The sequence below is a fragment of the Bos grunniens genome, chromosome 2 (genome assembly GCF_055505025.1).
Source record: "Bos grunniens cultivar Pamir isolate PY7600 chromosome 2, Bosgru_T2T1.0, whole genome shotgun sequence".
In the NCBI taxonomy this organism is placed as follows: Eukaryota; Metazoa; Chordata; class Mammalia; order Artiodactyla; family Bovidae; genus Bos; species Bos grunniens.
The window spans coordinates 15257860-15285117 of record NC_141166.1 but is presented as its reverse complement, the minus strand read 5'-3'; the positions used below and the strand labels follow the sequence as shown (position 1 = coordinate 15285117).

The 27258-nt window shown below is 44.2% G+C and overlaps 1 pseudogene; it reads right to left on the bottom strand.

Moving 5' to 3' along the window:
* Positions 1 to 125: 125 nt before the first annotated feature.
* On the bottom strand, positions 126 to 27258 carry LOC147377590 (refilin-B pseudogene; annotated as a pseudogene).

Sequence of the window (27258 nt, the reverse complement as noted above, 5' to 3'; positions counted from 1 at the left end):
CTTGATTGAGTGACTAACACACACTTTCTGTGTTAGACTCTTCTAGGGCTGGAATGATACCCGAGGGCAGCCTTGCCCAACCCTACTTGGACCAGAAAGCTGGCTGGCCTCTCAGTGTGCTCGAATCAGCTCTCTTCCAACAGGTAAACACCGCCCAGAAACTCCCTGACTTCGAGCTCCATGCTGGACAGGTGCCTCCTCAGGGTGTTGTGGTAGTTGTCATCCAGGGTGGTGGTGTAGAACGCCTTGGGGTACTTGAGATAGAGGATGGTGGTACTGAGGCAGCGGGCAGGCTTGTGGCGGGGCTGGAAGTGCACCTTCGCCTTGTAGATGTGCCATGTGCAACTGGGAATCCAGGAGATGATCTGGCTGCAGGAGGCCACCGCCAAGCCCTGGGACAGGCGGACGTCGTTGATGAAGAGCCAGTCTGAGCTGTACTTGATAGAGGATGTGTACTTTACTTCCATTGGTGGTAAGGGGTCAAACACCACTCCTTTGCCAAAGGCCAGGGGTCATAACCTTGGCGAGCAGCTGGAGACTGGGGGGTTGGAGAGAGAGAAGCTGGATTCAGGGCCATGGGGGGATCCTGCATTGGGCCAGAGCCCTGGGGGCTGGTTCAAGCTCCTCGCTGCCCTGGGCCCCGAGAGAGACCAGTGGCTGGGGCTAGGGAGAAGCCTTGAGTCTGGACTGTCCAGGATGCTGTTGCTCTTCTCCATGTCCATGTGCTCTGGCACATCCTGCAGGCCAAACCGGCTCACCAGGGTGGTTGGTGCCCATGGCTGGGCCCAGGCCACTGCAGCCTGCCCCCTGCCCCAGTTAAGTCATTCTTCACTAAACATGTGTTGAATCCTTACTATGTACAAAATAGGTGTTGGGAATATAAAAAAGGAAGTCAGTTACTGCTCTAGTATAAATCTAGCTGGGAGGCAGAGGTGTATACAAACTGTACAGTGTGATAGGCACTGTCGAATTGCCATGGAACAAATTTGAATTTTATTCATTTATTTCACGACTTGGATTTATTTTAATCCCTTTCCCCATGGCCTAGAAAATGGTCATTTTGGGGGACATGTAAAATCTCAGAGAAACACAATCATTTTTAAAAGTTTAATTTATATACTGTCTTAGTAGAGGCTCTTAATTTCTAATGCAACAGAAAAGGATCTTGAGGGATACCCACCAAAGTGTTCCCAGTTGTTATCTCTGAGAAATAAAACTAAGAGGAAAAAATTTAATCGTCACTTTATACTGTATCATTTTCAGGTACTTTCTCTGTGTGTGTGGGCTCTTAGTTCGCCATCCACAGATTGAACCCACCACGGCAGTGAAAGCCCCAAGTCCTAACCACTGGACCATCAAGGAACTCCAGTTGTTTTCAGTTTTTAATTTAAAAAGTGGTTAAAACTTAATGCAATTAAATAAGTAGTTTAAATGAAAGAAAGGAAATAATATTTATGGAAGATATCAGCAAGGAGACTATTAACTTGGGCCTTAACAGCAAGGAGAATATCGACTTGGGCCTTAATGAGTAGGAGGAATTCATGGAGTGGAGAAGGGATGTTGGATAAAACATAATCACAGAATATCTGATCAGTGTTTCAGATTGGTGTAGTATCTCCTTCACACCTGCCCTGTAAATTAATTTGTTGATAGAATCTTGTCAGAAAACAAATATGTATTGAGTTCCTGCTCTATGCCAGTATAATAGATACCAAGGCAGTATAAGTCAGAGTTCTTGCTCTTAAAGCATTTACAGTCTCAACAGGGAGTTAAGACATTCTCAGAACAGTTACAGACAGCCCATGGTTAAGTGCCAACGAGTTTGGCCCATGAAAGAGCAGGAAAAGCTGAGTACACTGCCAAGGTTTCAGCCTGGGAGCCTTGGAACAGTGGTGCCATTTATAAAAATGGAAAGTTGGGAAAGGAGAGCTGTTTTGAAAGCAGATATACCTATAGTAAAATATCACAGTCTATGTAAATTACTATTTGGCTATGCAAATGAGTAGGAATGCATAAGTAATGCTTAGACTGGAAGGTGCCAGGAACTATAATAATCTCTACCTTTTATTGAATGTAGACTGGGTGCCAGGCACTGTGCAGAGTTATTTGCATACATTATCATTTAATCTTCACAACAAATCTCTGAGGCCATTATGATGGCCATTTTTCAGATGAGGAAGTCTAGGAGAGGTTGGTCTTGCAACCAGTGGGAAAGTGACATGTTAGGATGAGAACACGTCTATCCAACTCCAAATTGCTATGACACTATGCTGTGTCATCCAAGTGGATGTACAAGATACCAACTCTGCCCTGTGGTGTGAGTTGAAGGCACAGGCAGGTGTCCCAGTAGGCATCAACCAACTCCGCAAACAGGCAGAGCTCTATTGCAAGGACCACACCAACATCATCAGAGAAACTCAGAGAAGATGATAACTACACCCTGGAGTGGGCAGGGAAGGCCTCCGGGAGGAGTGGAGGTTTGAGCTAGAATGGATCGAATTTTAATACAGCAGGAAATGGCACTCCAGACCGGGGAGGCTGCAGATGCAAAGGAGAGAAAATAGACACAGAGAAGGCGTGCATGTGGTGGAGAATCTAGGTTGGGGCCTGAAGGAAAGTCAAATGTAGAAAATCAGATATGAAAGCCCTTGAGTGCCTTTGGAGGAAGGAAACAGCCTTAATAGAATTTTGAGTGGAGATGAAAGAGTGGTGAAAAGAGACTATCTGGTATGATTAAAGTGATCTTTTCAGGTCAGCTGTAATACTCAGGATAGATTGGAATTAGCCACTTAAACTAGATAAGATCTGGGTTGGTATTGGTTTTTGAATGGCAAGAGGAAAGATGGAAAAGAAGGAGGTACATGTGAGAAGTGTTTTGAGGGAAAAATAGAGATGCTTGGCAACTGAATGGATTCAGAAAGACAGGAAAGGAAACAGAAAAGAATCTAGGATTTGACTTGTGGTTGCTGGAAGAATAATGATACCTTTGAGATCAGGATCAAGGATAGACTGAGCTTGCTTTGTTGACTGTGTTGTGGCCTTTCTCAGGGGGAGAGAAGGTAGAATGTGGAAAGCAAAGGACAGAAGAATAAGGAGTAAGCTAAGGAGGATGAAGAGCCTGGGAAGAAAGAGAGAGAGAAGTATCAGGGGATCAGAGTCAAGAAAACCAAGGGGGCAGGCAGGAGGTCTCAAAAAATTCAGTAGTGACCACCAGGGTCAAATAGTATAGAGATGGCTAGAAGACTCAACAGGAAAGAGACCACTGGCTTTGATAAAATCCATATGCAGGCTTCCCTTGTAGCTCAGTTGGTAAAGAATCTGCCTTCAATGCAGGAGGCCTGGGTTCAATTCCTGGATTGGGAAGATCCCCTGGAGAAGGAAATGGCAACCAACTCCAGTATTCTTGCCTGGGGAATCCCATGGACAGAGGAGCCTAGAAGGCTCCATGGGGTCACAAGAGTTGGACACGACTTAGCGACTAAACCACCACATGCAGGCTTTTGTCTTTCAGTAAAAACTACCAAACAAACCAGATAGAGGATGCTGGAAAGAGGGTGATGATCCTGTACCCATGCAGGTAACGTTCCCTGAGCACCTATGTGCTCAGTCTCAGGTGATGGCTGAGCTCTATCCATCCCATTGACAAGGCTGTATTAGTCATGCTTTCTTACAGAGGGAGACTGAAGCTCAAAGAAGTGAATTAATTCTCCCAAGGCCTTGAAAGTGAAAGTGAAAGTCATTCGGTTGTGTCAACCCAATGGACTGTAGCCCACCAGGCTCTTCTGTCCATGGAATCTTCCAGGTAAGAATACTGGAATGGGTTGCCATTCCCTTCTCTAGGGGATCTTCCTGACCCAGGGATCGAATTTAGGTCTCCTGCATTGCAGGCAGATTCTTTACCATCTGAGTCACCTATGGAGGGAGACTGAAGCTCAAAGAAGTGAATTAACTCTCCCAAGGCCTTACATTGGAAGTAATGGAACTAGATATCCAACCAGGTCTGCGTGTTTCTAAAGGCCTTCCCACTTTCCACCTCAGCAGTGTTGGTGCTGGAATGTGTGATGATATGATGCTACCATAATAATAATATGAACACCTAGCATTTAGTGAGCGCTTTCTGGCACTATGATAGTTTATGTATATTAATTTTATTTTGTGACACCCTTTAAAGTAGGTGTTATTAACCCTATTTTACAGCTGGGGAAATTGGAGCTCAAAGAGGTTAAGCAGCATGACCAGAGTCACACAGCTAGAAAGTGGTTGAAATGGCCTATGTGTGGAGCTGTGGTCTTCTGTTGCCTCTCAAAAATGTCTTTCTTTTGGCTGCATCACCTGGCATGTGGGATCTTAGTTCCCCAACCAGGGACTGAACCCTGCCGTGGAGGCGAGGAGTCTTAACCACTGGACCCCCAGGGAAGTCTCTTGAGAATTTCTTAAAGGAGGACTTCCCTGGTGGTCCAGTGGTTAAGAACCCGCCTGCCTTTGCAGGGGACCTGGGTTCAGTCCCTGGTCTGGGAAGATTCCACATGCTGTGGAGCAACTAAGCCTGTGTGCCACAACTACTGAACTGAGCTCTAGAGCTTGTGCTCTGCAACAAGAGAAGCCACTGCAATGAGAAGCCTGTGTACCACAGTGAAGAGTAGGCCCTGCTCACTGCAGCTAGAGAAAGCCCGAGCAAAGCAATGAAGACCCACAGTGAAAGTGAAAGTCCCTCAGTCATGTCCAACTCTGCGACCCCGTGGACACAGTCCATAGAACTCTCCAGGCCAGGATACTGGAGTGGGTAGAGTTTCCCTTCTCTAGGGGATCTTCCCAACCCAGGGATCGAACCCAGGTCTCTCACATTGCAGGCAGATTCTTTACCAGCTGAGCCACCAGGGAAGCCCAAGAATACTAGAGTGGGTAGCCTATCCCTTCTCCAGCGGATCTTCCAGACCCAGGAACCGAACCAGGGTCTCCTGCATTGCAGGTGGATTCTTTACCAACTGAGCTATCAGGGAAGCCCAGTGAAGACCCAGCAAAGCCATAAATAAATAAATAAAATAAAATAAAAAAGGAATTTCCTAAAGGAAACTTCTACTTGGGCTCCAATAGGTGACTAGCTAGTGCTCCTAGACTTTATGTTGTTCATTGTATCATATGCTGTATCACATACTTCCTGGGTGATTTTCAGTGACTCAAATGCTGAGCTTCTGGTGGCAGACTCCCTGCATAGCATCACTTCAAGACTGCTGTCCTGAGCTACAGTGCTTTCTCTTTATTATATTCCTTGCTTCACTGCAGGGGTTGAGAACACTGTGTGGCTTTTGAATCTGCTTTTCCTCAGGGATGGAGGAAGCCTTGAGAGTTCATCCTTTGCCTTAATTGTTAGAAGTGTCTGGGCAGAATTGGGCACCTGTGGCTGGCCAGTGGCGCTCCCTGGCAGTCCCAGTGGCCAGCATCACTTTTCCTGTCTGAGCTTGGTGGGTAGAGGCTGGCTGGATTGATAGAGGTGTCCACCCGGCCATTGGCGCCTGTGAGACAGCTCTAATTCTCTCCCAGAGCCTTCACTCTGGCCTGGGCAAAACCCAGTGAAAGCACCATCTTAGTGACAGCAGCCTTGGTGGGGAGGAGGCAGACTTGGAAATTTCCCTGCGGGGTTCTGGGCGGAAAGAAAGCCAGCAATGGGCTGACACTGTGATTGGTGGGCCTGAGCAAGGAGGGGCAGTAGGCCAAGGATGTCTCTTCCCGTTAGTCGTTAGCGAGGGCCTCAGGGAAAATGTCAGCCTTCCTGATCTGGTATCATTTGGAGCCCCTGCTGTATAACTGAGTGATTCTCTCCGCACATGGTCAGCAGCAGATTTTTCTCAAGGTGAAAGCAATTAGGCCTTGGTCTCCTCCTCCCCTGCTGTCGGAAAGAAAAGGAAGATGGAAAGGGAGGGCCGTCCCTGCTCCTGCTGAGGTCAGCCAGGCTGCCCTGGCCAGTTCCGGTAATTGGCTCCCTCACCTGCTCATACTTCTCACAGTTTGCCCTGGTCTTGGATGTTTCAGCGTCGCTCAAGGCTGAGGCTCTGAAGAGGGCAGCAGTTGTTCCCTTTCCACGTATCTCTAGAATGAAGAAAGAGGGCATCTCACCCTGCTCGGGGCAGAGAATTAGCTGGAATACCACGAGCAGGGCCTGAGCAGCACACCCAGGTGGGGCTGGGTTGTATGTGCTTCCTCTCTCTGGAAGATCCAAAGCAAGGTTGGAGAAAAACTCTTTGGGAGGTGGAAGAATTTATTCATTCGGTTAACAGCTATGCCAAGCACTCTCCTAGGAGTTCCTGGTGTCTGTCAGTTTGGAGCTGGGAAGAGTACAGTGGATGCAGGAGGTAGAGGAGTGGGAGAGGTTGGGAGAGGAATTACAAAGGTCTGAATGTCACAACAGAGGAGGCCAGGACACCCTGGGACCTGATGGACTGCAGCAGTCAGGGAAGGCTGCTTGGAGGAAGAGGCTTTTGAAAAAGGGATAAAATATCTTGATAAAATGCTTGAAGGTAAAAAGGATAAGAACTGAAAATAAAAGCTTCTGAATATTCCCTACCACTATCCCTAGTCGTAACAGCTGTTGATACAGTGTTATGTAGTTTTGTAGGAATTTTCCATGTGTAGCCAGTTGTAAATACATCTTCAGAACTCCTTTTTAAAAAACGAGACTCTACTAAGCGTCTATTGTGCTGGTTACTTTTTCTTCACAATATATCCTGAGCCTTTCCCCAAGTCTATAGAGATTTGGCTCATTCCTTTTGAAGGCTGTGTGTGGTATGAGGAAGTAATTTTTGAAAGGTAAGAGCTGAAGAATGTGTGAGGTTAGGAAGGCAAAGGGGTGGTACCCTAAGGAACAGAATCTGGGAAAACAAAAACAACGTAGATCTCCTTAACTATACTTCCTAACATCTCCTTCCTCCTGTTTTCAGACCTCCCTCCCTTGCCCTGCTGCCGCGTTTTCCCCACTCTAATTTGCAAAGCAATTCAGCTCCTTTGTCTTGCCTAGCCCCGGGGAGTTTCATTCTTCATGCCAAAGCAACTTATTAAGTATTTTCTAAACAAAGATCCTGTATACCCAGAGAAAAATTATGCCACTCCCCTAACAGACAAAAGTAGCTGCAGGCAGTTGTGGTTTTAAATAGCAATTAAGGGGGGGCGGGGTGTGGCGTGAAATCTGTTACATAAAGCACCTGGCAGTTCATAAATGGTGGTTGTTTGTTACTACTATTATTTTACATGTGCTGATGGATAAGTTGGCTGCTGCAAGAACCCTTCATCCTGGAGCACTCACCTCTTGGTTGGCAGCTTTTTAAGTGTGCAGGGATGGTGTTTTATTTGTCTTCATATTCCCATCTCTCAGCTCAGGGCCTGGCACAGAGCAGACATGCCAGAAATAAGTGTTGAGCTGAACACTCAGGGGCTGGAGTGCGCTGCTCTGAGCAGACGCCGAGTCCTGGATGCTGCGGGCCTGATACAGGTGCTTTGGAACACTGGAGATCAGAATCAAAGACTTCTGACCCTGGGGGATCTCATCATCAAGCTGAGTCTTAGGAAACATCATCTCATATCACAAACTGTAAAATATCAATAGTCCCCAGATCAGTGCTATCATCGTTTCTTTTGTATTTTGGAGGTGGGGCTAAGTTTCCCTCCTGGTTTTTTAGGCATGAAATAGAAACAGTAATGTGCACAAATCTCTTTTTAAAAAACTTTTCATGGTGTACGGCAGAAACCAACACACTACTGTAATTATCCTTCAATTTAAAAAATAAATTAAAAAACTTTAAAGTATTTATTTTAATTGAAGTATAATTTTTTATTTTTTGGCCACGCCACACGGCATGTGGGATCTTAGTTCCCCCACCAGGAATCAAACCTGTACCCCCGCTGCACTGGAGGCACAGAGCCTTAACCCCTGGACTACCAGGGAAGTCCCTGGAGCATAGTTATAGTGTGATATTATATAAATTACAGGTGTACAATATAGTGATTCACAATTTTAAAGGTTATACTCCATTTAGAGTTATTATAAAATATTAGCTATGCTTTCCGTGTTGTACAAATGCACAGATCTTAAAAATCTTAAATAAACAGCTGGATAAATGTTTATACTGTAAATGCCTTTATAATCACCATCCAGATCAAGATACAAACCATTTTCAGCACCCCAGCAAGCCTCCTGTAGCCGCCTTTCAGGTACATCCCCTTCCACAGGAGAAGCTACACCTTATGACCTCCATCACCATTAACTAGTTATATCTGGTTTTGAGCTTTTTATAAATAAAATCACACAGTCTGGCTTCTGTCACTCAACATAACTGTTAAGATTCATCTGCATCAGTACTAAGTTCTCGCTTGTGTGTGGTGTAGTATTGTATTGAATAAACATATAACAAAGGACATTTGGTTTGTTCTTCTGAATAAAGCTGTTAAAAACATTCTCTTACAAATCTCTTGATGGCCTTAAGCACTTATTTCTCTTGGCTATATATATGTGAGTAGAATTGTTAGGTCAAAGCAGATACATGTGTTTTGCTTTCATAAATTACTGTCAGTTTTCCAAAACGGTCGTGCCAGTTTACAGTCCCATTGGCAGTTCTATTTGTTCGGCTTTCTTGCTGATACTTTCAGTCCTTTTAATTCCATCCATTTTGGTAGGTGTGTAATGGTATCTCATTGTTCTCATGTGTTTTCTCTAATAAGTAATGATGTTTTCATATGCTGATTTCATGTGCTTATTGGCCATTTGGATGTCCTTTTCTTTCTTTTTCGGAGAAGGCAATGGCACCCCACTCCAGTACTCTTGCCTGGAAAATCCCATGGACGGAGGAGCCTGGTGGGCTGCAGTCCATGGGGTCGCGAAGAGTCGGACACGACTGAGCGACTTCACTTTCACTTTTTCACTTTCATGCATTGGAGAAGGAAATGGCAACCCACTCCAGTGTTCTTGCCTGGAGAATCCCAGGGACAGCGGAGCCTGGTGGTCTGCTGTCTATAGGGTCGCACAGAGTCGGACACGACTGAAGTGACTTAGCAGTTCTTTCTTTTTTATTTTTAGCTACACTTTTAAAATTTAAAAAAATATATATTGTTTTTGACTGCGCTGGGTCTTCATTGCAGTGTGTGGGCTTTCTTTAGTTATGGTGAGTGGGGGCTACGCTAATTACAATTCTCGGGTTTCTCTTGTTGGGGAGCACAGGCTTAGTTGCTTCTCGGCATGTGGAATCTTAGTTTCTGAACCAGGGATTGCACCCACGTCCTCTGCATTGGCAGGCAGAGTCTTAACCACTGGGCCACCAGGGAAGTCTGTCATTGACCGTTTCAACGAGCCTGTTCAACCTTGATCTTCTCAGCCAGAAATGTCTCACCCACACTTCAATGACCATCCTGGAGCTGCCTCCAGAGATTCTGCTCCTAAACCCTGCATTCACATGTCCAAACCGACTCTTTGATATCTCTAACAGGATGACCCTCATGCTCCTCAAAAATAACATCCCAAACTGAAATCTTCAACTCCTCTCAGGCCCAAATCAATTTGCCTTCCTTTGTGCTCCGGCCAAGTTCATGATCCAGGCAATCTTCACTTACACTGTTCCTCTTAATGCTCAGACCACAGTTTCCCACGGGCTTCCCAAGTGGCGCTAGCAGTAAAGAACCTGCCTGCCAGTGCAGGAGATGTAAGAGACGCAGGTTTAGTACCTGGGTCCAAAAGATCTGCTGGAGGACGGCATTACAATCCACTCCAGTATTCTTGCCTGGAGAATCCCATGGACAGAGGAGCCTGGCGGTCCATAGGGTCACAAAGAGTTGAACACGACTGAAGTGACTTTAACAAACAACACACAGTTTCACATATCTCAAGAAACCTTCACAACCCGTTTCCTTCTTACCCTTTCCATGCCCCTCCTTATCCTGAGACCTCCTCAGGTCTCAGCTTACAGTTACTTCCTCTGGGTTAGGTGTTTCCTATGTGCTCCTCCAGCCACTTCCTTCCACATGCCATTTATCACACGCTGTTGTAATCACCAGGATCATTGCCTGAATCCCTGGATCAGCCGTCTGTTGTTCTTGCCTACTCAGCATTCATTCCCCACTTCTTAGTTAGCACTCCAGTTTTCCCTGGGAGCCATCCCTCTTTCCTCAATCTGTGTGGTCTGGGTAGGGCTGCACGGAAGGGTGTGTCTGTCCCTCAGGCCTGGCTAATTGTCATATTCCATCCTTAAGCCCCATAACTGGGTCAGTGTTAGGCATAAAATCAAGGTAGTTGATCAGAGCCAATCTTAGAATTTTCCCTGGAACAAATGGGAAAGAAAGATTCTTTTTCAGGGGCGGGGATTAGAAGAGGGATGACATTGACAGGCTAAGAAGAAAACCTAGAGCCAGGGACAGCCATCACGACACCACCAGAAGGAGAAAAGCTGCCTAAGAATGGAGGAAACTCAGAGGAGAGCAGGATCAAGGCAGGAAGAGATTGACTCCCACTGAAAAAATGTCATTATTTTTGGCTGTGCTGGGTCTTTGTTGCTGCACGGGCTTTTCTGAAGCTGCGGCCAAGTGGGGGCTACTCTTCAGTTGTGTGTGTGGACTTCTCATCGCTGTGGCTTCTCTTGCTGCTGAGCACGGGCTCTGGGATGCAAGGGCTTCAGTACTTGCAGCACGTGGGCTCAGTCATTGCAGCTCCTAGGCTCTAGAGCACAGGCTCAACAGTTGTGGCCCACAGGCTTATTTGCTCCATACCATATGTGGTCTTCCCGGATCAGGGATTGAATCCGTGTCTCCTGCATTGGCAGGCAGACTCTTTACTACTGAGTCACCAGGGAAGCCTCTACTGACATTTTCCAGCCCATGGATCAACCAGCCTGAGGTTCACCCTTTAATCAACTTTTCAGTCAAGTGAGCCAACAAATTCCCCTTTGCTTAAGCCAGTGTGAGTTGGTTTCTGTCACTTGCAACCAAAAATGTACTAATACATTCTTCCATTAGACTGCAAACTCTGTGAAGGCAGCAGTGCCTGGCATAGAATAGGGATTTAGCAAACAGGTTTAAGGAAGGAAAAGAAGGGCGCCTCTTCTTCACTTTGCTAGTCCTTCCTCCCAACTTCTCCCACCAGATGATGTTCTAGCACCATCCTCAAGTTTCCCCTTGCAGGTTCAGGGGTCACTCACTCACCCTCCACCACGGCTGTCTGTTCCCTGATTGCTCTCTAAGCTTACCTGCCTGTCCCATAGACACTCTGATGGCTGTTCCTCAGCTCTCTGTTCTCCACATTACCTTTGCTGATCAATCCAACCAGCCACGCATTCTAAGTGGACGATCTCTCCTCTGTATTACTGGAGCACGTAGATTCTACAATCCTGCATAGCATGTTTTTCATTTTTAGTGCTTTGATGGATTTTCTCATAATCTTCATTTAGCTTTATTGTCAAACTACAGAGTAGCAGTCATTAAATGCCTAAGTTCAGAAGGCTGGCTCAACGAGTCGAATCCCAGCTCTATCCCTTGCCAGCTGTGTGACTCTGAGGAAGTGACTTAACCTTTCTGAGCTTCAGATGCCCCATCTAAAAAATGGAGATGATAACATGACTTACTTTATAGTGTTTTTTGTGAGAAGTTAATGAATTGATTACTGTGAAAAGACTTGTTTACACTCTGGGAAAATTACCACATGAGACATTTCACAAAGGAAGTGAAAACAAGGCCAATTTTCCAAGTGGCTAAAGATGGTTTGTTGGTAGTGGGAAATGGGGCAGGCTAATAGCGTAAGCGTCTTACCAGTAACTCCTAGTGGGTTCTTTTGTTTTCTGTATTTCATCTGTAATGTGTTCTGACATCACTAATGAAATTATCTTCAAGTGTTTGGCTTCTCATTAGGGTTTGAGAGCTGGAGGGGTGACCAAGTGGATTTAACCACAAAGGGGCGCTGGTGGTGTTTGCTGCAAAAACTTGGGGAATAGTGTTGCTTACTCTATATGTACATAAGTTAGGGTCACTGACTGTGATTCCAGCACATGTACATACATGTTAGAGAGAAAATTCAGGAACTCCTCCAGCCACTACCTAACTCGGAGATTTCACAGCTGGGCTGCAGTAAAACATTTCAGTTGTAAGAGCCTGGGCTTCACAACCGGTCGTCCCTGGCTTTAGGCGTCATCTCTGCCTGTTGCTTACTTGTGTGATCTGAAACTAGTAATTTAATCCTCTCCGAGTCTCAGTTTTCTCCTCTGTAGAAATGAATAAAGTAATTGCTTCTAAGGTGCCAATCTGAGGGGTGCCAGTTCACAACATAGTCTATATTATTGATAGCACCTATTTCACAAGGTGGTCGTGAGGATTAAGTGAAATGGTTTCCACAAGGCAATGAGCTCAGTGGTGTGCACATTGCTATTATTAGTTATTGTACATGTATAAGTTCTTCTGTTATCATCATTGTTATAGCAGGAGAATGTAGAGTCAGGCGAGTTAATGAGGAAGCCTTTCTGAAGAGACTCTAAGGCTTAAACTGGATTTGAAAGGTAGGGAGGAAACTATTTTGGCTGAAAAGATCAGGGTGAGTTGTTTTGTAAAGGAAGAAGAGGGAACAGGTGTCTGTGTGGCCAAAACAAGATACTTGGATGCAGCTCAGCCCTGTCCTCAGGGCCCTCTTGGGCCCCGGCCAGTCTTGGGGAATCCCAGAAGCTTCTCTGGCTTGGCTGCAGAAGGAAGCAGACATCTCCTATGGAGAGAAAGGGAAGTCACCAAGCTGCTGCCTGTGGTGCCCGAGATTGGGGCCAAACCGGCTGGCAGACAGATTTCCATGGGGTCAAAGGAGCTGGCGGGGTGAGGACCTGAGGGTCCAGGGCTCTGGCCACGTGGTCCACTGGCCTGGCAGCTTCTTTCTCTCTGCAAGGTTAGCATCTTCTTCCCAGATGCTCAGAATTCCTATCTCTTCTTCCCAGATGCTCAGAATTCCTATCTCCTGTGTGCCAACCTGGGGGTCTTCTCCAGGGAAGGGAGGTGAGCACTGTACAGGGAACTATGAGAGAACTAAAACTCAGCTTCCAAAGTTCTTCATGGGACTTTATCTGAGAGACCGCCAGATGAGGCTTTGGGGCCATCTCCTGTCTGCCTCTCTGTATCCATCTCCCATCCTGCCTTGGGTCTGCCTGGTTTTGCTACACCTACAGACTTTTTGCCTTCTGGCTTCTTGCTAGGCCTGTTCATTGAGGAGCCTGTGGATGACAGGCAAGAGGAGAGAGAGGTATTTACACCCCTGGCTCCCTCCACAAGCTGGCGGTACTCTGTGATGGACAGCCACTGCTCTTCTACCAAAGGCCCTCCTCTGGGTCCAGGTGACTGTTTTCTCCTCTGTTCTTCAGGCCTAGATGTAGTGATAACTCCTCAGTTATTACTAGTCCCAGGTCACCATGCTTCCCATTGAGGTTCTCTTACACTGAGCTTCCCTGGTGGCTCAAATGGTAAAGAATCTGTGTGCAAAGCAGGAGACCCAGGTTCAATCCCTGGGTCAGGAAGATCCCTGGAGAAGGGAATGGCTACCCACTCCAGTATTCTTGCTTGGAAAATTCCATGGACAGAGGAGACTGGCGGGTTATAGTCCATGGGGTCGCAAAGAGTCAGACACGACTGAGTGACTAACACTCATTTCCACTTTACAGTGTCTATACCATAGTAAATAAACCCTCTTCCAATGATTCTAATTTGAGTGTGCCATCTGCTTTCAGCTGGGACCCTGACTGATGCATTTGCCAAGTAAGGATTTTTTGGTTGTCTTAAGGCGGAGAGAGAGAGAATGTGAATTCTTGTCTCATTATTGCTTCAAGTACCTGAAGCTTGAGGTACAGACTTTAGACGTGTCTGCTCAAGTGTTTAGGCAAGAGCTCAGAGTTTGCAGGTTTCAGTCTCTTTCTGTTCTTCAGCTCTGATTCCTTTGGATTTGCATGGCACTCAGGCATTCTCTCTACCTGGCAACCCCCAGCAAATCCAAACTTATAGCCTCCCAGTGTCACGTCCAAAGCCAGGTTCATATCTTTCCCGATGGATTCAACAAAGATCCAGCATTCTTGTTGGCTCTGCATGGGTCACAAGATCACTCTTTAAAAACAATTTTTTAAAAAAAGTTATTTGGTGGTGCCAGGTGTTGGTTTTGGTACACAGGATCTACTGTCTCTGATGTGGCATGTGGGATTTTTTTTTTTTTTCAGTTGTGGCATTTGAACTCTTAGTTATGGCATTGTGGGATCTAGTTCCCTGACCAGGAATTGAACCCAGGGCCCCTGCATTGGGAATGTGGAATCTTAGCCACTGGACCACCAGGGAAGTGCCACAAGTTCACCCTTGAACCAACTGCTGTGACCAGGAAGATGGGATAAGCAAATGGCCAGATCTGAGTCACACACCCTCACTGAAAGCTTGAAATAGAGGTGTCAACTCCACCCAAATCACAAGGCCTAAGGGTGGGGGAGGGTGGTTCTCCAAAGAGCGAAGGTACTCTAACCAAAAGAGGAGGTATGGATACTGAGCAAGATAAAACCACAGGAGTCTATTCTACTTGGCTGTGTGAATTTGGATAAGTAACCTAACCTCTGGAACTTTTGTGTCCTCTCCTCCAAGAGTACTAGGAATATCTAGTGATTCTTGAGCAGCTACCGTGTGCCAGGCCCTACCCTAAGTGTTTTAGATGAATCTTTGTTTAGTAATGACCATTATTTCCTCCTCTTTACAGTAAGATAAAACAGCTTTCCCGGGGTTCCAAAAGCCTAGATGTGGCAGAGATGGAACGTGAGCCCAGATTTGTCCGATCCAAGAGCATGTGCTATTACACCCTGGTAGCTCAGTCGGTAAAGAATCTGCCTGCAATGCAGGAGACTTGGGTTTGATCCTTGAGTTGGGAAGATCCCCTGGAAGAGGGGGACCTTCTCCAGTATTCTTGCCTGGAGATTCCCCACGGACAGAAGAACCTGGCGTGCTGCTGTCCATGGGGTCGCAAAGAGTCTGACATGACTGAGCAACTAAGCACAGCGTAGCCTCTTATTTTATCTTTATTTTTGGCTGCACTGGGTCTTCATTGCGGTGTGTGAGATCTTCATTGCAACGTGTGAGATCTTCATTGCAGAGCATGTGGGCTCAGTAGTCGCTGCGTGAGGGTTTAGTTGCCCCATGGCGTGTGGGATCTTAGTTCCCTGACCAGCGATCAAACCTGCATCCCTTGCATTGGAAGGCAAATTCTTAACCACTGGATTGCCAGGGAAGTCCCTGCCTCTTAGTTTAGAGCCCAGCTTGTAAAGTTGTGAGGACTAAGCTTGCAAGGTTGTTGTGAGGATTAAAAGAGATGCAATAAAAATGATACAACCAACATTTATTATGCTCTTACTATATGCGAGACCCTGGGCCCAATGCTCTAATGTGAGTTCATATTTAATCCTTGCAACAACTTTCTCAGCCATGAGAACACCTAGCACAACCCCTGCCCAGTATGAATTCAGTGATACCTTCTCTCCCCTTATGCTCCTGACTTTCCTCTTCGTTTTGGTTCAAGCACCTCTGCCATGTGCTAGGGGTCTTCAGTGTTGTTCAGAGTCTCTGAGCTATTTACCCTGCTGCCTAGAAGCTTAGAAAAACCAGGTTTGGGGCTCACAGGAGATTGGAGAAGTCCTCATGGGGAGACAGGGCTCAATCAGAGGAAAGGGAAAATAGGCCTGAGGGAAGTGATGTGATTAGTGTTATTGCATCTGTGTTTTTCCCCTGAGCACCTTTGGTCACTTTTAAACATCTCACGGGAACTGGGGTTTACCGTTTGGGGAAGTGAGAGAGATAGAGAGTTGATGAGTCCAAAGCTTCCCAGCAAGCTGATGTCAGGACCACATATAAATTCTGGTTTTCCCTCCAGTTCTCCGGACTGTTTCATCCTGGGGTTAGTTGTCCATTATCTTTGCTTTTTGGAAGATTTAAACATTTGTTTATTTATTTGGCTGCACCAGGTCTTAGTTGCAGCCTGAGGGATCTTTGATCTTGCTTGTGACATGCAGGACCTTTTTAGTTGTGGCATGTTGGGATCTAGTTCTCTGACCAAGGATCAAACCCAGGCCCCCTGCACTGGGAGCATGGATGGAGTCTTAGACACTGGACAACCAGGGAAGTCCCTATTGTCCATCATATTTGACTCTTCCTTTCTTCTCTTTATTCTCTTAGGTGCCAGGACCTGACGTTTCTCCCAAATGATTATTGTTACCTTAAAGATTGTTGAAAACTTTGACCAAGTTTTCTCCATTGGGATTGAGGGCAGGGACTGTATCTTTCATTGTTTGTGTTTCCAGCAACTAAATGCATGTTTAATTGAACTTAATAATAGCGATAATTTATTCAGAGCCTCCTGTGAACCAGTTACTTCACAGATCATCACATTTGATTCTCACAACAACTGTGTGTTAGAGCTACTGTTTTTATCCTTGTTTTACAGAAGAGGAGTATGTAGCTCTAAGATAGGTGACTTGTCTAAGGTCATGAGGCTAGCAAGTGGCTAAACGGTAAGCCAATGAGTAGCTTGGACGTCTCTTTTGAACTCCAGACTCGCGTATCCCACTATCTATTTAACGTATCCTCTTGAATGTCCAATGGGCATCTGAAAACTAACATGCCCAGGATTGAGTTCCTGGTCCATTCCCCCTAACCTCTGATCAATTAATTGCAACTGCATCTTTTAGTTATTCAGGACATCAACCTTGAAATATCCTTAATTTCTCTCTCTCACACACCCTAGCTCCAGGCTATCAGCACACTTGGTCGGCTCTACCTTCAAAATAACTCCAGAGTTGACCCTTTCTCATTCTCTCCACTGCTCCTTTTCTGGTCCAAGCCATCATCATTATCACTGTAACAGCCTCCTAGTTGATTTTCTTGCTTTTGCCTTTGCCCTCTGTAATCTATTCTCAACAGATTTAAATGTCACCTCTCTGCTCGAAAACCTTCAGCGGTTAAAGTCATGAGTAAAAGCCAAAGTCTGTACTCTGAGCCACAAGGCATTATCTGAGCTGGCTTCCTGAGACTTCTCAGACCTCATGTTTCAGGCTCCTCCTCCCCATTACTTCAGAGCCTTTGCATATGCTGTTTGCTCCACCTGGAAAATCTCTTCCCCCAAATATACACATGACTAGCTTCTGGATCTCTTTCAGGTCTTTGTTCCAATGCCATCTTGTGAGGCTTTTCCTGGACATTCTACCTAAAATTTCACACCCTCTCCTGATATTTCCTATTCATCTTTCCTATGTTATTTTTTTCTCCTTAGGACTTAACACCATCTAAGATAATATATGAATATACTCTGGTTTATTATCAGTCTTCTCACTAAAATGTATGCTCCTTTATAGCAGGAGTTAGGTTACTATTCTTTCAAACTGACTGTCTAGCTCCTTTAGCAATGCCTGGCACATATGAGGGGCTGATGCTGTAGAGACATAGATATAGAGAAGCATGCAGAATGCCTCCTGGAAATCCAGGAGGAAAGGAGTGTGCAGAACTACATGTAACAGTTCTTTATCCCGAACTCAGATCTATTGAGTTATTTCTCTGCTTTAGGGGAAGAATGAGTTGGAGGCAGAGAGAAGACAGGATTATTGTATCAATGAATGCCTTGCCCATGGAAGGAAAACATCAGGAGGAAATTATGGGTGTTTCCCATTTAATAATCACAAAGTCCTTTTTAAAAAAATAATAGCTTTATTGCCATATATTAGGTGGGTGCAAAATAATTGCGGTTTTGTACTGTTGAACTTTGCCATTTGATATTGGAATATGTTCTTTAATGTGGTTATGTTATGTATCATTTTAATGCTCATTTCTCACTTTATGTTTTTTTTTTTAATATTTATTTATTTATGTATTATTATTAGCTGAGTTGGGTCATTGTTTAAGAACACACGCTTAGTTGCACTGTGGCATGTGGGATCTGACCAAGGATTGAACCTGCGTCCTGACCAGGGATCAAACTTGCGCCCCCTGCACCAAAAGCATGGAGTCTTAACCACTGGACCACCAGGGAAGTCCGTCACTTCATGTTTTTTTGCTAATGACTTATTATGCGGGCTTCCCTGGGGGCTCAGGTGATAAAAGCGTCAGCCTGCAGTATGGGAGACCCAGGTTCGATCCCTGGGTCAGGAAGATCCTCTGGAGAAGAAAATGGCAACCCACTCCAATACTCTTGCCTGGAAAATTCCATGGATGGGGGAGCCTGGTGGACTACAGTCCATGGGGTCGCAAAGAGTCGGACACAACAGAGTGTCTTCACTTATTATATATATTTTATATTTATTTTAGACTATGGAAATGATGTTAGACAAAAAGTAAATTTGAGCGATTTTCTTATTTGAGTTCAAAATGGGTGATAAAGCAGCAAAGACAACTCACAACATCAACAACACTTTTGGCCCAGAAACTGCTAATGAACGTACAGGGCAGTGGGGGTTCAAGAAGTTTTACAAAGGAGACAAGAGCCTTGAGATGAGGAGTATATAGTGGCAGACCATCAGAATTTGACAAGGACCAATTGAGAGCAATCATAGAAGCTGATCCTCTTACAACTACAGGAGAAGTTGCTGAGGAACTCAACGTTGACCATTCTCTGGTCATTTGGCATTTGAAGCAAATTGGAAAAGTGAAAAAACTCGATAAATGGGTGCCTCATGAGCTGACTGCAAATCAAATAAATCGTCGTTTTGAAGTGTCATCTTCTCTTATCCTTTGCAACAACAACGAATCATTTTTTTATTGGATTGTGGTGTTCGAGGAAAAGTGGATTTTAAGAGATAACTGGCGACAACCAGCTCAGTGGCTGGACAGAGAAGATGCTCCAAAGCACTTTCCAAAGCCAAACTTGCACCAAAAAAGGTCATGGTCACTGTTTGGTGGTCTGCTGCTGGTCTGATCCACTACAGCCTTCTGAATCCCAGTGAAACCATTACATCTGAGAAGTATGCTCAACATATTGATGGGATGTGCTGAAAATTGCAATGCCTGCAGCCAGCACTGGTCAACAGAATGGGCCCAGTTCTTCTCCATGATTCCGCCCGACCGCACATTGCATAACCAATGCTTCAAAAGTTAAAAGAATCGGGCTACGAAATTTTACCCATCTGCCATATTCACCTGACCTCTCACCAACAGACTACCACTTCTTCAAGCAACTTTTTGCAGGGAAAATGCTTCCACAACCAACAGGAAGCAGAAAATGCTTTACAAGAGTTTGTCAAATCCCGAAGCACAGATTTTTACACTACAGGAATAAACAAACTTATTTATTATTGGCAAAAATGTGCTGATTGCAATGGTTCCTACTTTGATTAATAAAGATGTGTTTGAGCCTAGTTATAATTATTTAAAACTCATAGTCCAAAACCACAATTATGTTTGCACCAATCTCATAATTCACATACAACATGGTTCACTTTTAAGTGTAAAGCTCAGTGATTTTTAGTATCTTCACACAATTGTGCTATCATCACCACACTCTAATTCCAGAAGATTTTCACTGCTCCATTATCCTTTGAAGCAAAAGATTTTCAATATTTACAAAGCCCCGTTTATCTATTTCTTTATTTTGCTGCTTGTCCTTTTGGTGTCATATCTAGGAAACTATTGCCTAATACAATGTCACAAAGATTTGCTGTTGTATCTTCTTCTAAGAGTTTTGTGGTTTTAGCTTTAACATTTAGGTCTATAATATAGTTTGAATTAAATTGTTTATATGGCATGAGTAGGGATTCAGCTTTGTCCTTTTGCCTATGGATATCCAATTGTTTCCTTTGCACTCTTGTCTAAAATTAATTGAGCATAAATGTAGAGGTTTATTTCGAGACTCTCATTTCTATTTCATTCCCTGATACTGGGAAAGACTGAAGGCAGGAGCGAAAAGGGACGACAGAGGATACGATGGTTGGATGGCATCACTGACTCGATGGACATGAGTTTTGAGCAAACTCCAGGAATTGGTGATGGACAGAGAAGCCTGGTGTGCTGCAGTCCATGGGGTCGCAAAGAGTCAGACACGACTGAGCAACTGAACTGAAGTGAATCTTATTTTTTAAAAAAACATGTATTTATTTGGCTGCACTGGGTCTTAGTTGCAGTGCTAGAGATCTTTAATCTTTGTTGTGGTGTCTTTAGCTGTGGTATGTGGGATCTAGTTCTCTGATCAGGGATCAAACCTGGACCCCCTGCATTGAGAGTGCAGAGTCTTAGCCACTGGACACCAGGGAAGTCTCATCTTATTTTTTATTCTTGTGCCAGTATCACACATTGATTATTTTAGCTATGTTAAGAAGCTTGAAATTTCCCCCCTAAGATTGTTTTGACTATTCTGTGTCATTTGCATTTCCATATAAATTTTAGCATCAGCTTGTCAATTTTTGCAAAAAAAAAGCCAGCTGAGATTTTGATAGGCCTTGCATTGAAACTGTAGATTAGTTCGGGGATGTTATCATCTTACTCCCCAGAAACCCATCTGTTCATTCCAATCCATGAACAGATTTCTTTCCATTTAAGTCTTAGGTATCTTTTGAGTCTTCTTTTAATCTCTTCTTTTTCCAACAATCTTTTGTAGTTTTCAGTGTATGAATCTTGTACTCCTTTTGTTAAATTTATTCCTAAGTATATTATTCTTATTGATGCTATTGTGAATAAATTTATTTTCTCAGTTTCATTTTCAGATAGTTCATTGCTAGTTATTATGGGCTGAATATTTGTGTCCCCACAAAGTTCATTCATTGAAGTTCTAATCCCCAGTGTGATGATGGCCTTGGGAGATGATATGATCATGAGCGTGAATCCAATGAATGGAATTAGAGCCCTTATAAAAGGGACCCCAGAGAAGACAGCTGTCTGCAACCCAGAAGAGGATCTCACCAGAACCTGACCGTGCTGACACCCTGGTCTCAGACTTCCAGCTTCCAGAGCTGTGAAAAATAAATTTTTGTTGTTTTTAAGGCACCCAATCTATGGTATTCTATGATAGCAGCCGAATGGACTAAGACATAGTGTATAGAAATTCAACTTATTTTTGTGTATATCCTATAACCTAGCCAAACTCATTTACTAGTTTTAACAGTTTTTTTTTTTTGTATGTGTGTGTGTATGTATGGATTCCTTATATGCAGAGTACATCATGCAAAATGCTGGCCTGGATGAAGAACAAGCTGGAATCAAGGTTGCTGGGAGAAATATCAATAACCTCAGATACACAGATGGCACCATCCTTATGGCAGAAAGCGAAGAAGAACTAAAGAGCCTCTTGATGAAGGTGAAAGAGGAGAGTGAAAATGTTGGCTTAAAACTCAACATTCAGAAAACTAAGATCATGGCATCTGGTCCCATCACTTCAAATAGATGGGGAAACAGGGAAACAGTGGAAACAGTGGCAGACTTTATTCTTTTGGGCTCTCAAATCACTGCAGATGGTGACTGCAACCATGAAATTAAAAGACACTTACTCCTTGGGAGAAAAGTTATGACCAACCTAGACAGCATATTAAAAAGCAGAGACATTACTTTACCAACAAAGGTCCGTCTAGTCAAGACTATGGCTTTTCCACTGGTCATGTATGGATGTGAGAGTTGGACTGTGAAGAAAGCTGAGCTCCGAAGAATTGATGCTTTTGAACTGTGGTGTTGGAGAAGACTCTTGAGAGTCCTTTGGGCAAGGAGATCCAACCAGTCCACCCTAAAGGAAATCAGTCCTGAATACTCATTGGAAGGACTGATGGTGAAGCTGAAAATTCAATACTTTGGCCACCTGATATGAAGAGCTGACTCATTTGAAAAGACCCTGATGCTGGGAAAGATTAAAAGCAGGAGGAAAAGTGGATGACAGAGGATGAGGTGGTTGGATGGCATCACTGACTCAATGGACATGGGTTTGAGTAAGCTCCAGGAGTTGGTAATGGACAGGGAGGCCTGGTGTGCTGCAGTCCATGGGGTCGCAAAGAGTCAGACACGACTGGGTGACTGAACTGAACTGAACTGAGATTAGTTCTCTTTTCTTTTTGCCATCTCCAGAGATAGTCATTATTATTATTAATTCCTAGTGTTTCCTTCCAATGTATTCTATACATATCTAAATAGAAATGTGTACTGTTACACAGATCCTTATTTAAGACACAACACATTTACACTTATTGACAGTTACATATCGTGCTTGGTTTTTTTTTTTTAACTTAACAATGAATCTTGGACATCATTTCAGAGTGGCACATATAGATCCACCTCATTCTTTTTAACAGCTGCATACTATTCCATTTTGTCCAAATGCCCCCATACTGAGTGCTATTTAGATTGCAGTTTTGTGCTTTGCCAACAATTCTGCAACAAATATCCTTGTGCGAATTTATTTGTGCATATCAAGCTGCTTTGACAAATACTTGAAAAGTAATTAGAAGCATACAAGAACACAAGCTTTATTTATTTACTTTGGCCACACCACATGGCATGTGAGATCTGAGTTCCCCAGCCAGCATGGAACCTTCACCCTCTGCAGTGGAAGCTCGGAGTCTTAACCCCTGGGTCCTAAGAGCTTTTATAATTGGGATGATTGTATTTATCTTCTTTCAACCCTGCCTTCTACTTTCTGGAACCTGAACTCCAAACCATCAGTGCTCTTTAGCGAGCAGGAAAGTTTTTCATCACTTACTCAGTACCCCACCCTCAAACAGGCTATGACCTGGGCTAAGGGAGGCTAAGGGTATGACTGCAAACCCATCAGGACAGTGCTGTCCACGCCAAGCCAGAGGTTCCCAGGAGACGTTCTATTCCACCTGCTAGAGCAAGTGGTGGTGTGCAGCACGCTGATGACTGCAAGGGTAGGTGACCTTGGCCAATCACGATGTGACTGGTGTGCTGTTTAGCACATCAGAACTGCCGTGTTCTGACCAGAAGAGGGCAGTAGTGAGCTGCCTAGCGTTTCTGCCAGGCTCATGGAAGGTTCCCCTCCCTGAACAAGGAGCTTCTGTCTGGAGCAGCTCCACAGAACCGGGCAGCCAGGTACGTCTCCCTGTGCATGAAGAAGGAAGGCATATTAGAGGTAATCTGGTAGAATATGTATTGAGGACAATAGAGGAGAAAATAAAGTCAAGGTAACTCCCTTCTCTTATGAAAATAGCTTCATTTTTTCTCATAAATATAAACATAATGTATATACATTATGTACATTTCAAACCATACATGACAGTACAAAGAAGAAAAAGACACCTGAAATCCCATGGCCTGGGATAACCATTGTTCACATTGTCCGCAATATTTTTGTAAGCTGCTTTTTTTTTAAGCTCAGAAAATGATGTGAACATCCATCTTTGTCGATACCTCAAATGTTAGAGGCCTCAGGACTTGAACTTACATAAATGCTTCTTCAGTTTTCACACCCTAGTTACCCCAAAGGCAGAGAAGATGAATGTATAGCTGGGCGAGTGGTGTGTGAGACAGTGTGTGTGATGCTGGGATGAGAAGGAGAAACTTCTTTGAAATATTGTGCTTTAACCTTAAATGTTCACATTTTGCGTTTTACATTATAATATTTGGCAAACTACTCCATGTTTATTTTAATTTAAAAAGATTGTCTTTTGTTCTTCTAGTCTTTATAATATTCTGTTGTATATATGTACTATCATCTATTAAACGAAACACAGTGTTGAACATGTCAGTCATTTCCAATTTTTTTCCAATATAAACACTACTGCAATGAGCATTCTTATGCAAATGTATTTTTTGTCTGAATTATATCCTTGGAATGAGTTCCAGAATAGGCATTTATATACCCTTTTTTTAAAAAATTATTAATTTCACTCTGTCAGGCCTTAGTTGCAGCACGCAGGAGCTTCCATTGCAGCATTTGGACTCTCTACTTGTGGCGTGCTCGGTACTTGTGACATGTGGGCTTAGTTGCTCCTCAGCACGTGGCATCTTAATTCCCTGACCAGGGATTAAACTCAAGTCCCCTGAATTGCAAGGCAGATTCTTAACCACTGGACCACCAAGGAAGTCCCCAGAACTGGCATTTTTAAAAATAAAGACACTCTTTGCCTCCTCAATGCTTTTGAAAATCGGGTGCACATGATGAAAAGGGTGCTGATGGGGAGAAGGCTTGTTCCCTTAGACTTCCTCGTGTAGCTGTTGTTCTTCGGTTGCTAAGCCGAGTCTGACCCTTTGTGACCTGCGGACTGCAGCCTGCCCCCTGTCTTTCACTACTTCATGTGCACTGAGTTGGTGATGCTGTCTAACCATCTCATCCTCTGCTACCCACTTCTGCTTTTGCCTTCGATCTTTCCCAGCATCAGGGTCTTTTCCAATGAGTTGGCTCTTCGCATCAGGTGGCCAAAGTATTGGAGCTTCAGCATCAGTCCTTCCAACAAATATTCAGCATTGATTTCCTTTAGGATAGACTGGTTTGATCTCCTCACAGTCCAAGGAACTCTCAAAAGTCTTCTCCAACTGGCACCTTTTAGTGGCCTGGTTCTGGACTTGGACTCAACCCCTCTTTTGCATTTGGCACAAAATGATTACATGGCTTCTTGGTGCCCAGCACTGTGCTAAGTAAAATCTTTCCACCTTATCTCATTCACTCTTAACTACCTGGTAGGGTGGGCATTATTATTCCTGTTTTATAGAGGAGGAAGCCAGTTCAGTGAATCCATGTGTTCTGGCCAAGGTTACACAGCTAATAACTGAATGTGTAGGTGTCTTGATTAGGAAGCCTAGCAAAGGGACTTCATCAACCTTGTAAACAGGACACCTTGACTGCAGACTTGTTTCTAAGATAGTTGTCTAAAAAACATTTTAGATATAAGGAAAAACAACCCCCCCCACACACACACAAACCTCTAAAGCTATTTTAAGTTTTCAAAAAAGCAGGGAGTGTAATGGTAGAAGAGAGAATTATATGAACACAGAGAAATCTCTTGGAGCCTAAAAGGAGAAGTAATTTGCCTCATGAGAAAAGAGGAAGCAACTCTTCTCTCTCTCTCTCTGTTTGCTCTCTATTTCTCAGAGAGGTCACGGCCTCTCTTCCCATGTGAGTCAACCTCATTCTTCTTGAATAGATCAGTTTCTAAGGTCCCCCATGAATGTGACTTTCTCCCAGCTCCCAACTTTCTATCCCCTCAGTTTAAGCATGTAGTTCAGACAGAACTAGGATCTCTTCAGTCCTAAACCCAAATCCCCAGGAGAGAGAATCTGATCTGATTACGCTGCAATACACATCTACTTCTGGTCCAACCAGTTGTATAGTTGGAGGGCAGGGTTCAGTACTAACATGGCTGTTAGTCTAGTTTGTGGGTAGGCACCAGTTCTTACAGAAAGATCACTGTGGCTGGGCACATTCCTATAAAGATATATGTTTATGTCTACTATGACTGCCTTTCTATAGAATCCAAATATTAATCTGCTCTCCTTTGGATGCGTGACTAGCACTCAACTCAAGGTGACTTGAAAAAAAAATAATTTATTGTCTCTAAGACAACAGTCAAGGGCTTGGATTTAGGCACAAATAGATACGCTTGCTCAAAAGATACCATTAGGAACCTGTCTCTTTCTGTTTCTCAGGCCTTTTTCTGTGTCTGCTTCCTTTCTAGGCAAGCTTTCTCCTCTTTGTGGTAATGCGGCCACTAGCAGCTCTAGCCTTGTATTCTCATGACTTAGCTTCCTCTGAGGAAAGTGAATTTTTTCTTCCCAATCCTTTCAGCTCTGATTGGCTTTGATTGACTTACAAGCCCATCTTGAACCAATCACTGTGGCCAGGGGGTAGTTTTCTCTAATTGGCTAGTCTTGGGCCACATGACTATTCCTAGAGTTCAGATGGGGAAGCCACCTTGAGTGGGGGAAGGACAGTTTCCCAAAGGAAAAATGGGGAGCTCTTAACAGAGATTCCAGAACCTACTATTTTAAAACAGCAGATTGAATTTGCACCAATAACCTCCTAAGTATGTTAAAGAATCCTGGGAGAGGGGGAAGAGATGCCTTTCATTCTTTTATTCGATATATGTTTATTGAGGGTTCCATATATGCTCAACATATATGTAAAAAACTAGGCTCAGGGGATCCAATAGTTAATGAGATGGACAAGGTCCTTGCTGTCATGGAGCTTAAATTCCAGCAGTGCACCAACAAATACATGTATCTTGAGCACCCACTATGTACAAAATAGTTTCAACTACTTTCTTTCCCCTCTCATTCATATAAAGAGAGAGAGAACGTGGCCTTTCCCTCTAAGAGGAGTTTACAATATACCAAGGCTGATGAAATAGTGATAAGTAGTAAGAGGGGCTCAAGATGGGGAACACATGTACACCCATGGCTGATTCATGTCAATGTATGGCAAAACCCACTACAATATTGTAAAGTAATTAGCCTCCAATTAAAATAAATAAATTTTTTTTAAAAAGTAATAAGAACAAATGGTAAGTGCCCAGAGAGTTACACAAACAAGAAAGGGCTCTGAGACAGGGCTGTGCTGAGGAGGAATGCTACGACATGGCAATAATAAAAATAACAATAATGGGTAACATTCATTCAGTGTGTACTGGATGCCAGGCACTGTGCTAAGAGCTTTCTGAGCTCTATCTCCTTTAACCCCAATAACAACCCTATGAAGAAAGTACCCTGTCTTACAAAGGAAGGAATTGGGGCTCAGAGGGGTGAAGTCAATTTCCCGAGAGCACGCAGCCAGAGGTCGCAGAGTCAGCACTTGAACCCAGGTCTCTCTGACTTCAGAGCCCATCACTTTAACTATCACACAGTTCTGGGCCTAGAAAGAAGGGCAGGAGGGCCGAGAAAGAAGGCCAGGAAATGTGGGTCTGTAGTGTTCCTGGGGTGGGGGTGGAGGCAGAGGGCAAGGAGCCAGCAGGAGCAGGCTTTGTTCTTCCGGCTACACTGAGGGCTTCTCTGAGTCTCCATACATGGCAGAAAGTGGCCGTCCCCAGCTTTGGGGCCGGTGTCTGACTCCCTGGTGCTGATTACAAACTGGCAGCCCTGTAGGTCAAATATGATGCACAAGATATTCTTAGTCGGTGGCATTAAAAAATGAATTAGTGCCCAATATTTGAAAACTGGGAAATTTCACATGAAAGTATGGAAAATCACAATATCTGACAAGTCTGGACCTACATTCCCATGGCAACCATCTGCTAGAGCAGAGTAACAGCTGCTGTCATAGACAAGGCCCACAGTCTCCATGTGCCACCGTCGCCCATTCCCTGTTGTCTCTCCTTGGGCTGTTCCACCCAT